The following is a 13380-nucleotide window of genomic DNA, read 5'->3' on the forward strand; positions in this document are numbered from 1 at the left end:
GTTCCTCTTTACTTTCTGCCATTAAAGTGGTGTCATCTGAATACAGGAGGTTATTGATATTTCCCCTGGCAATTTTAATTCCAGCTTGTGAGTCATCCAGCCCAGCATTTTGCATGATGTACTCTACAAATAAAAAGCAGGGTGACAATATACAGCCTTGATGTACTCCTTTCCCAATTTTAAACCAGTCCATTGTTCCATGTCTGGTTCTAACTGTTGCTTCTTGAACTGCATACAGATTTCTCAGGGGGCAGGTAAGGTGATCTGGTATTCCCATCTCTTTAAAAGTTTTCCAAGTTTGTTGTGATCCACATAGTCAAAGGCTTTCATGTAGTAAATGAAGCAAGGTGGGGTCACTTACTGTTGAAGTCTAGGTTGAGGAATTTTGAGCATTACCTTGCTAGCGTGTGAAATGAGTTCAATTGTATGGTATTTTGAACATTCTTTGGCATTGCCCTTCTTTGGGATTGTAATGAAAACTGACCTTTTCCAGTCCTATGGCCACTGCTGAGTTGTCCAAATTTGCTGGCATATTGAATGCAACATTTTAACAGCATCATCTTTCAGGACTTGAAGTAGCTCAGCTGGAATTCCATCACTTCCACTGGCTTTATTCCTAGTGATGCTTCCTAAGGCCCACTTGACTTCACACTCTAGGATGTCTGGCTCTAGGTAAGTGACTACACCATTATGGTTATCTGGGTCATTAAGATCCACCTCTTCTTAATCTCTTCTGCTTCTGTTAGGTCCTTATCATTTCTGTCCTTTATTGTGCCCATCTTTGTACAAAGTATTCCCTTGATGTCTCTAATTTTCTTGACGAGATCTCTAGTCTTTCCCATTCCATTGTTTTCCTCTGTTTCTTTGCATTGTTCACTTAAGAAGGCTTTATTATCTCTCCTTCCTGTTCTTTGGAACTTTGCATTCAAATAGGTATATCTTTTCCTTTCTTGTTTAGCTTTTGCTTCTCTTTTTTTCTCAGCTATTTGTAAGCCCTCTTCAGACAACCATTTTGCCTTCTTGCATTTCTTTTTCTTTGGCATGGTTTTGGTCACTGTCTCCTGTACAATGTTATGAACCTCCATCCATAGTTCTATCAGATCTAATTCCTTGAATCTATTTGTTACTTCCACTGTATAATCTCAAGGGATTTGATTTAGGTCATATCTGAATGATCTAGAGGTTTCCTCTACTTTATTCAATTTCAGTCTGAATTTTGCAACAAGGAACTCATGATCTGAACCACGGTCAGGTCCCAGACTTGTTTTTGCTGACTGTATAGAGCTTCTCCATCTTTGGCTGCAAAGAATAGAATCAATCTGATTTTGGTGTTGACCATCTGGTGATGTCCATGTGTAGAGTCATCTCCTGTGTTGTTGGAAGAGGGTTTTGCCACGATCAGTGCGTTCTCTTGGTATATATAATGTAGTATTTAAAACATCAAGGGACTTACCTGGTGGTGAAGTGGCTAAGACTCAGTCCTCCCAATGCACGGGGCCTGGGTTCGATCCCACATCAGGGAACTAGATCCCACATGCTGCAACTAAAGACTTCTTATTCCTCAATAAGGATGGAAGATCCCACCTGCTGCAACTGAGACCCAGTGCAGTCAAAATAAATAAATAAATAAAATTTTTTAAGTAAAAAAAGAATCAAAATGAATCAAAAAATATCTATGATGAACAAAATATGAACAATTTAAAATAAAGAGTAGTGCTTGGAGCCTGAGCCTGAGCCATGTTGGAGCCTGAGGTAAAAGAAAAAAATGTGCACACTCTATATCCATGGTTTTTTTTTTTTCCTATTAATTTTTTTGGTTTTCCATTAGGCTTGTGAGATCTTAGTTCACTGACCAGGGATCAAACCTGGGTCCTCGGCAGTGAGAGTGCTGAGTCCTAACCACTGGGCTGCTACGTAATTCCCTATCCACGCTTGTCTGTATTTTAAAAATGCTTATTTTTTTCTAGCACATTAAATTAACGAAAAAATATTTAAAAGAATGAAAAGTATATTAAAACTCACAATATTATTTTAGTATTAAATATTTTATTTATACCAACACAGAATTTGCTATGATTTTACTTCAGTTCAGTTCAGTCGCTCAGTCGTGTCCAACTCTTTGCGACCCCATGGACTGCAGCACGCCAGGCCTGCCTGTCCATCATCAACTTCTGGAGCTTACTCAAACACGTGTCTATCGAGTCGGTGATGCTAATTTTACTTCAGCTTAAGATAATTAAAATGTATTTAAGATCATCACTTGACCAAGAGAAATTGTTAAACATGGCAGTCTCAACTGAAAATGAAACAAATGAAGAATTAGATTTGAAAAGTATCACTGAAGAGTGTGCTTGCATTAAAGCCAATTTCCTTTCTCCTCAGGCTCCAGTATGGCTCAGCATGGCGCTGCTCTGGGCTCTGGACAAAGAACCTGAAGAGAATAGAAGAGGAAACAAGAAAAAGGAGGCGGTTAGAAGAGCGAGAGGGTGAGTAATGTTTATTTATTGTTTTTCTAATTCCCAAATATCCTATTTATAAAAAGCACAGAAAATCACAAGAATATAAACTACCCATTATTTGACACCTAGAGATAACTGCTGTTATTCACTTGGTATAATATGTTCTATTTTTTTCTATGTAAATATAATCATACACATCAGTTAGTTCAGATCAGTCGCTCAGTCGTGTCCGACTCTTTGCCACCCCACGAACCTCAGCAGCCCAGGCCTCCCTGTCCATCACCAACTCCCGGAGTCCACCCAGACCCATGTCCATTGAGTCGGTGATGCCATCTAACTATCTCATCCTCTGTCATCCCCTTATCCTCCTGCCCTCAATCTTTCCCAGCATCAGGGTCTTTTCAAATGAGCCGGCTCTTGGCATCAGGTGGCAAAAGTATTGGAGTTTCAGCTTCAGCATCAGTCCTTCCAGTGAGCACCCAGGACTGATCTCCTTTAGGATGTACTGGTTGGATCTCCTTGCAGTCCAAGGGACTCTCAAGAGTCTTCTCCAACACCACAGTTTAAAAGCATCAATTCTTCGGCGCTCAGCTTTCTTCACAGTCCAACTCTCACATCCATACATGACCACAGGAAAAACCATAGCCTTGACTAGATGGACCTTTGTTGGCAAAGTAATGTCTCTGCTTTTGAATATGCTATCTAGGTTGGTCATAACTTTCCTTCCAAGGAGTAAGTGTTTTAATTTCATGGCTGCAGTCACCATCTGCAGTGATTTTGGAGCCCCAAAAAATAAAGTCTGACACTGTTTCCACTGTTTCCACTGTTTCCCCATCTATTTCCCATGAAGTGATGGGACCAGATGCCATGATCTTAGTTTTCTGAATGTTGAGCTTTAAGCCAACTTTTTCACTCTCCTCTTTCACTTTCATCAAGAGCTTTTTAGTTCCTCTTCACTTTCTGCCATAAGGGTGGTGTCATCTGCATATCTGAGGTGATTGACATTTCTCCCGGCAATCTTGATTCCAGCTTGTGCTTCTTCCAGCTCAGCGTTTCTAATGATGTACTCTGCATATAAGTTAAATAAGCAGGGTGACAATATACAGCCTTGATGTACTCCTTTTCCTATTTGGAACCAGTATGTTGTTCCATGTCCAGTTCTAACTGTTGCTTCCTGACCTGCCTACAGATTTCTCAAGAGGCAGATCAGGTGGTCTGGTATTTCCCATCTCTTTCAAAAATTTCCACAGTTTATTGTGATCCACACAGTCAAAGGCTTTGGCATAGTCAATAAAGCAGAAATAGATGTTTTTCTGGAACTCTCTTGCTTTTTTGATGATCCAGTGGATGTTGGCAATTTGATCTCTGGTTCCTCTGCCTTTTCTAAAACCAGCTTGAACATCTGGAAGTTCACGGTTCACATATTGCTGAAGCCTGGCTTGGAGAATTTTAAGCATTACTTTACTAGCATGTGAGATGAGTGCAATTATGTGGTAGTTGGAGCATTCTTTGGCATTGCCTTTCTTTGGGATTGGAGTGAAAACTGACCTTTTCCAATCCTGTGGCCACTGCTGTTTTCCAAATTTGCTGGCATATTGAGTGCAGCACTTTCACAGCATCATCTTTCAGGATTTGAAATAGCTCCACTGGAATTCCATCACCTCCACTAGCTTTGTTCGTAGTGATGCTTTCTAAGGCCCACTTGACTTCACATTCCAGGATGTCTGGCTCTAGGTGAGTGATCACACCATTGTGATTATCTTGGTCGTGAAGATCTTTTTTGTACAGTTCTTCTGTGTATTCTTGCCACCACTTCTTAATATCTTCTGCTTCTGTTAGGTCAATACCATTTCTGTCCTTTATTGAGCCCATCTTTTCATGAAATGTTCCCTTGGTATCTCTAATTTTCTTGAAGAGATCTCTGGTCTTTCCCATTCTGTTGTTTTCCTCTATTTCTTTGCATTGATTGCTGAGGAAGGCTTTCCTATCTCTCCTTGCTATTCTCTGGAACTCTGAATTCAAATGGGTATATCTTTCCTTTTCTCCTTTGCTTTTCACTTCCCGTCTTTTCACAGTTATTTGTAAGGCCTCCTCAGACAGCCATTTTGCTTTTTTGCATTTCTTTTCCATGGGGATGGTCTTGATTCCTGTCTCCTGTACAATGTTACGAACCTCAGTCCATAGTTCATCAGGCACTCTATCAGATCTAGTCCCTTAAATCTATTTCTCACAACCACTGTATAGTCATAAGGGATTTCAGCTTCAGCATCAGTCCTTCCAGTGAATATTCAGGACTGATTTCCTTTAGGATGGACTGGTTTGATCTCCTTGCAGTCTAAAGGACTCTCAAGAGTCTTCTCCAACACCACAGTTCAAAAGCATCAGTTCTTCAGTGCTCAGCTTTCTTTATGGTCCAACTCTCAAATCCATAAATGACTACTGGAAAAACCATAGCTTTGACTATATGGACCTTTGTTGGCAAATAATGTCTCTTCTCTTTAGTACACTGTCTAGGTTTGTCATAGGTTTTCTTCCAAGGAGCAAGCATCTTTTAATTTCATGTCTGCATTTGAGGTGTCACTAACATATTCTCTTGCTGTTTAGTCGCTTAGTCGTGTCCGACTCTGTGCAACCCCATGGACTATAGCCCACCAGGCTCCTTTGTCCGTGGGATTTCCCTGGCAACAATACTGGAGTGGGTTGCCATTTCCTTCTCCAGGGGATCCCCTTGAAGGAGGGATCAAACTTGCATCTCCTGCATTGGCAGATGGATTCTTTTTTGTTTGTTTGTTTTTGGCAGATGGATTCTTTACCACTGAGCCACCACTGGGAAAACATCTTCTATAGTGATGTTCAGTGAAATGACTTTAATGAAAAGAGATGACCCTCCACGATGTAAGTGGGCTGCATCCAGTCACTCGCAGACCTTAACAGCACAGCCCGAGGTTTCCCTGGAAGAATCAGTTCTGCCTCAAGACTGCAGCATCGAAGTTCCGCCTGAGTTTGCAGCCTCCTGGCCTGCCCTACACATTTCAGACATGCGGGCCTTCACAGTTGTGTGAGCCAGTTCTTTAAAATGAATCTCTCTGTGCATGTCTGGTTCTGTTTCTCTAGAGAACCCTGACTAGTCCAGTGGCCATGTATGAGATAAGACTGTGGACATGGGACAAGTACTCAAGGTGGAGACTTGATAAGAAGATACACAGCTCATCACAAGTTTAGGCGCAGCTTGTCTAGCCCCCTTTGCTGCAGAAAACGCTGGCCTCTTTATCCTTCGTGAAGACAGGTATAATGTATCACAGGAAGCAGCCCCCTTTCTCTAGGAAGGAGTAGGAATCTCCTTAATGCTCTCTTCTGGAGTGGGGGCTGTCAGTGCTATCCCCATTTTCATATGTGAGCAGTTTATAAACATAGCAGATCCCCAGATCACAGTGACCCCCGGGTCTGAGCACTTTGCCATGACTTTCTACGGTTCTCTCCATTTGTTCAGGTCCTTGATTTATAGTCCTCAGAAAAGTTTTCTGGTTTTCTCCCTCTCCTTCCCTCCAATCTGCACAGTTCTTATTAAAACTATTCCTTGGTATTATTATTATTATTTTGGTTGCTGTTGTAAATATTATCTATTCTAAGTCACTCTTGGTCCATTTTTTCTTTTTCCTTTTCTTTTTGGCCATGCTGCATGGCTTTTGGGATCTTAGTTCTCTGACCAGGGATTGAACCCAGGCCCTCAGCAATGAAATTGTTGGGTCCTAACCATTGGACCACAGGGAACTCCTCCATTTTTCTATAACTGAAGCCTCCTTATGTTATACAATGAATAATGTTTCTTCCCCTGGGAAACACAAGGGGTTGTCACACTATGACGAAGGACACTTCTACTTAAATCACACATGATTTTCTTCTCAAAAGCACTAGAGATGCCCCAAATCTTTGTGTACCTTTTGCAAAAGAGAAATTTAGTAATTGTGGAGAATAGAACATCTAAATGCTTGCAAGATTTTGCTATGAGAACTCTTTCTGCCACACATTATATCTTATTATTTAATAATTCTTTTTCTTAAAATAGAAAGAGGGACTTCCCTGGTGGTCCAGTGATTAAGACTCTGCCTTGCAATGCAGGTGACATGGATTCAATACCTAGTCCAGGGAAGATCCCACATGTGGCAGAGTCAACCCATGCGCCACAACTACTGAAGCTTACACATCTGGAGCCTGTGCTCTGAAATGAGAAGCTGCTGCAACAGGAAACCTGCACGCTGCAATTAGAGTAGCCCCTGCTCGCCACAGCTAGAGAAAAGGCTGTGTGCAGAACGAAGGCCCAGCACAGCCAAAAGTAAAATAACATATAAACAAATAAAAAGAAAGAGATATGCTCATTGAACCTTCTGAAACTGAAGTAATTAGATCTCAACCTGAAAAGAATATAGCAACAAACTCTCCACCACAGCAAATTTTCCCCCAGTTCAGTTCAGTCGCCCAGTTGTGTCCAACTCTTTGCAATCCCATGGACTGAAGCACACCAGGCTCCCCTGTCCATCACCAACTCTCAGAGCTTGCTCAAATTCATGTCCATCGAGTCAGTGATGCCATCCATCTCATCTTCTGTCATCCCCTTCTCCTCCTGCCTTCAATCTTTCCCAGCATCAGGGTCTTTTCCAATAAGTCAGTTCTTTGCATTAGGTGGCCAGAGTATTGGAGTTTCAGCTTCAGCATCAGTCCTTCCAATGAATATTCAGGACTGATTTCCTTTAGGATGGACTGGTTGGATCTCCTTGCAGTGCAAGGGACTCTCAAGAGTCTTCTCTAACACCACAGTTCAAAAGCATCAATTCTTCTGTGCTTGGCTTTCTTTATAGTCCAACTCTCACATCCATACATGACTACTGGAAAAACTGTAGCTTTGACTAGATGGACCTTTGTTGGCATAGTAATGTCTCTGCTTTTTAATATGCTGTCAGAACATGTTAAAGCTATGACTGGTCATAGCTTTTTTTCCAAGGAGCAAGTGTCTTCTAATTTCATGGCTGCAGTCACCATCTGCAGTGATTTTGGAGCCCAAGAAAATAAAGTTTCTCACTGTTTCCATTGTTTCTTCGTCTGTTATTTATCCCTAAAAAAACAGAGGAGGTTCCTATCTTCTAAGACATTTGAATAAACAGTAGATGTCATTAGAAAGGATTGAAATCTATCAGATAGCACTGGAATATTGTGTGTGTTAGTCACTTCAGTCGTGTCTGACTCTTTGTGACCCCATGGACTGTAGTCCGCCAGGCTCCTCTATCCATGGGGTTCTCCAGGCAAGGATACTGGAGTGGGTTGCTATTTCCTTCTTCAAGGGATCTTCCCAAACCAGGGGTCGAACCCGGGTCTCCTGTATTGCAGGCAGATTCTTTACCGTCTGAGCGGGCGGTTGTTAGCCTGTAAAGAGCCTGATGAGTTGTGAGCAGGCCCCCCTTCCTCGGGGTAGATGCAGACCTGTGTCAGGGCACGACTTGGCAAGCTAAGGTTGATCAGGGCACGAGTTGCACAGCCACCTGGGCAGCCATGGAGCTCCTGCCTCTGTCCAGAGCCTGCCTCAGTGATCGCTCCTAGAGGCAGGTAGAGGGACTTCACTGTGGGTGAAGCCAGACTCGGGCAAACTCTAAGAATCTCCCCCATAGCAGCCGTTGCTGGATCTAAGAGTAGACCCAGATCTGACGCTGGGGGCAGCGTGGAGGAACCTGATGACCACCTTGGACTGGGGCTACCTGCTGAACATGCTCGTGTCAGTCTGTGAGGCTGACTCCTGACCAAATGCAGGGGAGACTGGGGAGCCTGACTGTGGACGGGGACAGATGGTGATCGGGACAGGGCCGGTCAAATGGAAAGGACCGGCTTTCTTCTTTGTCTAGCATGTCTTCAGGGAACCACCTTTGATTCTTAGTCCCATGGAGTTCAGATGAGGCCCACCTCACTCCCCAGCACCAAGGGTGGACCAATGATGTGCGTATTTATGTATCTGTATGTCATACCCATGTGCAGAGGTCCTCTGACCACTGTGATGGGTTTAGAGTTCAGCACATTACCCAAGCCAGGATACCCAGAGCCTTCCCTGATATATTTCCTGGAACCAGCAAAAAAGAGATGGGCTGCGCCAGGCCCACACTTCTGATCCCCCACCCCACATGATCACTGATGGAATCATTAGTTGGGAAGTTGATGTAAGTTCAGAGCAGCTAGTGGCCATTTTTGCTGTTACACGAGGATGGACAGGCAAACTGAGCGTGGAGCCAACACTCAGAAAGCAGGCAGTGAAAATAAAGCACGGAGAAAACAATTTGTTCCTAGATTTCTCCCTTCCACGTTTTTTTTTTTTCCCCTTTTCGTCTCTGTTTTTCTTTTGCTTTCTTTCCCTCCACCCCTCTCTTCCTTCCTTCCTACTTTCCTTCCTTCCTTCTTTTGGTTGAAAAATTTATTAAAAAAAAATGTTATTTATTTTTGGCTGTGCTGTCTTCGCTGCTGCGCAGGCTTATCTCTAGCTGTAGAGAGCTGAGGCTACTCCCTAGTTGCAGTGCGCGGGCTTCTCATTGCAGTGGCCTCTTGTGGAGCTCGGGCTCTGGGGTGCTTGGGCTTCAGCAGTCGCAGCACGCGGGCTCAGTGGTTGCGGCTCCCAGGCTCTAGAGCACAGGCTCAATAGTTGTGGCACATGGGCTTAGTTGCTCTGCTGGATGTGGGATCCTCCCGAATCAGGGACTGAATCCATGTCTCCTGCATTGGCAGGTGGATTCTTTACTGCTGAGCCCCAGGGAAGCCCTGGTTGAAAATTCTTTGAGTGTGTTTTTGTTACTTGCAACCCAAAGAAGCTGACCAATAAGCCATATGACACACTGAATTAATTTACTGCCACAGGGGAGCAGTAAAAGGGCTGTCTGTGTTTGTTTAAACACAAGCCTGGCAGAGAGGAACTTCGGAGAACAGCTTAGGAGATGACCCTTTTGAGTCTCCAAAGAGCAGAGGAACAAAGCTGAGTGGTAACTTGTAGGGTGATGGGGTGAGGGTGAGGGGGCATTTATTGGATTGTGAGGGATGAACCACTCTCTAGGCTTTATCCTGTGAGCTACCCTTTGAACCAGACAGTTTCCCAGATAGGACTTGGAGATAGCTGGAAGACCAGGGAACTGGAGGGCTCCTGCTTGGGATACCTCCCCGAGACTAGACAGACAAGGGCTGCTGCAGCCTGGCTCACCTCCCAGGCCCTCGGGGTGCGGCGCGCCTCAGGCCCTGTTAGTGCTTAGTGAGTTGGCGAGGTCGCCATTTCTCCACGCCATTACAAACTTAGGTCCAGGCCTGTTGATGCTCTGTGGCCAACTGTGTCCCCCGTGTTTGCTTTGGAGAAATTGTATCAAATTCCCTAGTGAGGTCTTCCCTGCTGAATATAAAGAGTGCCCCTGTAACCTTCCTTTGTGCAAATCTTTGGCCATTTTCCTAGGGTTACCTGCTCGAAGTGGAATTGCTGAGTCAGAGGCTAGGAATATTATTAAGGTTTTTGATTCTTATTCCGGGAGGCACTATTATCCATTACTAGAAAAAGAGATGTAAAAGTCCCCACTCTTGTCGGCTAGGAGATAGCTAATGGTTAAGTAACTAGTGTAAGAGGTGACCTGTTTTTCAGAGAAACAGACCCATATCATAATGTCTGTAATAAATCGAATTAGATCATAAAATGTGGTGTGAGTGCAGCAGATCACGTAGCATTAAACGAATTGGACTGCCTGGTTCCCTGGAGATACTCAGGTCAGAAAGCACCAGACAGATGTAATGGGGTTATCAGTGTGCTTCCCTGAGAGGAGGAAGTGGGGGCAGCAAAAGCTGAAGTTGCATTTACTGAAGGTGACTTCTGTGTAATTGGGGTTAGGACCATCGGAGGGCAAAGAACTAGCATTTCTCTCTCAGGGAGCTCTTTGTTTAATGAGAGAGATCACCAGCTACAAATCAAATTATCCCAGGAGGGAGATTTTGCCCTGGAATAAGCAGTAATGTTCTAACATTTGGTCCACAGTTGGCATGGTTAATGCACACGGAAGCTCCATGGAAGCTATAAAGCGTCGCTGGTGTGGGCTGCAGTGCTGGGCCCTAGGGAGTCAGAGATGAAAGACTCAGTCCCTGTCTGTAAGGAGGTCACGGTCCACCGAACGAATCTTCTAGAATGAGCTGTAGTGTAATAGAGGAATGTGTGGAGGAGGTCCAGGATGGCACAAAGGAGGGAGTGATTAACTTACCTGCTGGAGGAGAAGGTGAGGTGACCTGGTTTGCAAAGAGTGAGTAGAGGATTGCCAAGTGGGGGGAGGCACAGGTAGAGGGAGGGGCATCCATGTGACCTGGGTGGCCCCACAATTTGGACTGCAAATACGCCCCAGCTCGTCCCCAGAATTTAGTGCTCAGATCCTGCCAGAGCAGATTCAGAAGCTTAGCCTGGGGCTCTCTGAGGCTCCTCTCTCTCCCCAGCATCCCTGTGGTCACTGATGTTGAGTAACAGCAGAGCCATTGTGATCCTGGCTCAGCGGCCAGCTTGTTGCAAAAGGGGGCCAAAGTTAATGAGGAACTAGCCCAGGCCACCAGGTCCTCAGGGCAAAATCGGAGGCGTGAGGAAGGGTGCTGGAGTGATGTCTTGCCCTGAGAAGGCATCAGCCTTGCACTCCTGGGTGGACCAGTCAGAATTTCCCATTTTAAACTCTTGGTTTTTCCACCTGGCCCCTTCCAGCTGGCGCACAGCCTCCTGCCCGAGTAGTGTAGAGTGCAGATTCTAATCCTAGATGTCTGTATTTGTTTCCTACAGCTGCTATGACAAACTACCGTGCACTGAGTGGCTTAAAACAGAAATTTATTGTCTTATGATTCTGGAGAAATCTGCAGGGCCATGCTCCCTCTAAAACCTGTAGGGGACCCTTCCTTGCCTCTTCTTAGCTTCTGGTGGTTTATCATTCTTCTTTGACATTCCCTGGACCAGAGACACCTCTCCAATCCTCCATCCTCACATGAAGTTCTCCCTGTGTCCTTCTCTGTCTTTACATGGTTGTCACTTTATTTATTTTTTTAAAGTCTTTAATAAATTTGTTACAATATTGCTTTTGTTTTATGTTTTGGTTTTTTGGCCACCAGGCATGTGGGAACTTAGCTCTTTGAGCAGGAATTGAACCTGCACCCACTGCAATGGAAGGCAAAGTCTTAACCACTGGATTATCAGGGAAGTCTTGGCTGTCACTTTATAAGGACACTGGTCACACTGGATTAGGTGCCTGCTCTACTCCAGTGTGGGCTTCCCAGGTGACTCTAGTGGTAAAGAACCTGCCTGCTAATACAGGAGATGTAATAGACGTGGGTTCGATCCCTGGGTTGGGAAGATCCCCTGGAGGAGGGCATAGCAACCCACTCCAGTAGTCTTGCCTGGAGAAGTCCCTGGACAGAGGAGCCTGGCAGGCTACAGTCCATAGGGTTGCACAGAGTCAGACATGACTGAAGTGACTTAGCCAGACACGTGCGCTACTCCAGTAGCGCTTTTCCTGGTGGCTCAGTGGTAAAGAATCCACCTCCAATGCAGGAGACACAGGTTTGATCCCTGGGTCAGGAAGATCACCTGGAGAAGGAAATGGCAACCCATCCCAGTATTCTTGCCTGGGAAATCTCATGGACAGAGGAGCCTGGTGGGCTAGAGTCTATGTGGTTGCCAAAGAGTCAGACATGACTTAGCCACTACACAGCTACTCCAATGTAGCACCATTACACGTGTGCAGCTAAGTCGCTTCAGTTGTGTCCGACTCTGTGCGACCCCATAGATGGCAGCCCACTGGGCTCCCCCGTCCCTGGGATTCTCCAGGCAAGCACACTGGAGTGGGTTGCCATTTCCTTCTCCAATGCATGAAAGTGAAAAGTGAAAGTGAAGTCGCTCAGTCGTGTCCGACTCCCAGCAACCCCATGGACTGCAGCCCACCAGGCCCCTCCGTCCATGGGATTTTCCAGGCAAGAGTACTGGAGTGGGGTGCCATTGCCTTCTCCAATTACACCTGTAGTGACCATCTATTTCCAAATGAAGTCACTTTCTGAGGTAATAGGGCTTAGGACTTCAACATAGCTTTTTATTGCTCTTGGGGTGGGGGCATAATTTAATCTGTAACAGCATCTCTCAGACACATCGGAAAGCCTGAGGAGGGCCTGCCAGCTCCCAGGGCACTGAAGTGCCTCCCACTCAGGGGTGATACTCCGGGAACACAGTGTTCACATCTTTCTGCTTAAAGACCCAAGGCTGCCTGGGGTTGTGGCTACAGGTGTGGGTTCCCGGAAGCTGGGGCTCTGCCACACCACAATGATGTTGGGTCTGGAGAAGCTTGTATAGTTGAGTCCCTGTCAAGGGAGCCACTTTGGGGCTTGTTCACAGCCATTCTTCAGGGAAAGAGGCTCCCAGTGTAATGTCTAGACCTTTTCCCTTCCAGAACAGGTTAAGATGTGAGGAACGGATGTAATTGTGACCCAGTTTTTTTTTCCTCCAGAATTTTCCTGGATATTTTTCCCATTAAAGAAATAAACCTTGTTGGTAGTTTTATTATGATATCCTGAAACTTACAGATGAATAAAAAGGAGGATTAATAGTTTTAATAAAATTGAGTTTTCTCTGCAAGATGCAGATGTGCCTTTCAGTTTACTCCAGACTCCTTTCATGCCACTTAGCAGCAGTTTCCATGTCGTTCTTGCATGTTACTTGTCCGCTCAGTTTTTTCATCTCTACTTCTTACTGTAATGGGCATCTATTCTTCATTCTGTTACCTAATCAGCTGTGCTTAGTGTTATAGGAAAGGTATTGATTTTTGCATGGTAATCTTGTACCAAGACACATTTCTGGTGTCTTTTATTTATTTATTATTTTTTTTTCTGGTGTCTTTTAAAAAAG

At 44.7% G+C, this 13380-nt stretch overlaps 1 long non-coding RNA gene across 1 annotated transcript; it reads left to right on the forward strand.

Moving 5' to 3' along the window:
- Positions 1–575: 575 nt before the first annotated feature.
- On the forward strand, positions 576–5830 carry LOC129641711 (uncharacterized). The gene is made up of 3 exons (XR_008709410.1): positions 576–672; positions 2383–2486; positions 5260–5830. It is a non-coding gene; the product is annotated as an uncharacterized LOC129641711 (long non-coding RNA).
- The last annotated feature ends 7550 nt before the right edge of the window (positions 5831–13380 follow it).

This window comes from Bubalus kerabau, chromosome 1 (assembly GCF_029407905.1).
Source record: "Bubalus kerabau isolate K-KA32 ecotype Philippines breed swamp buffalo chromosome 1, PCC_UOA_SB_1v2, whole genome shotgun sequence".
Classification (NCBI taxonomy): Eukaryota; Metazoa; Chordata; class Mammalia; order Artiodactyla; family Bovidae; genus Bubalus; species Bubalus kerabau.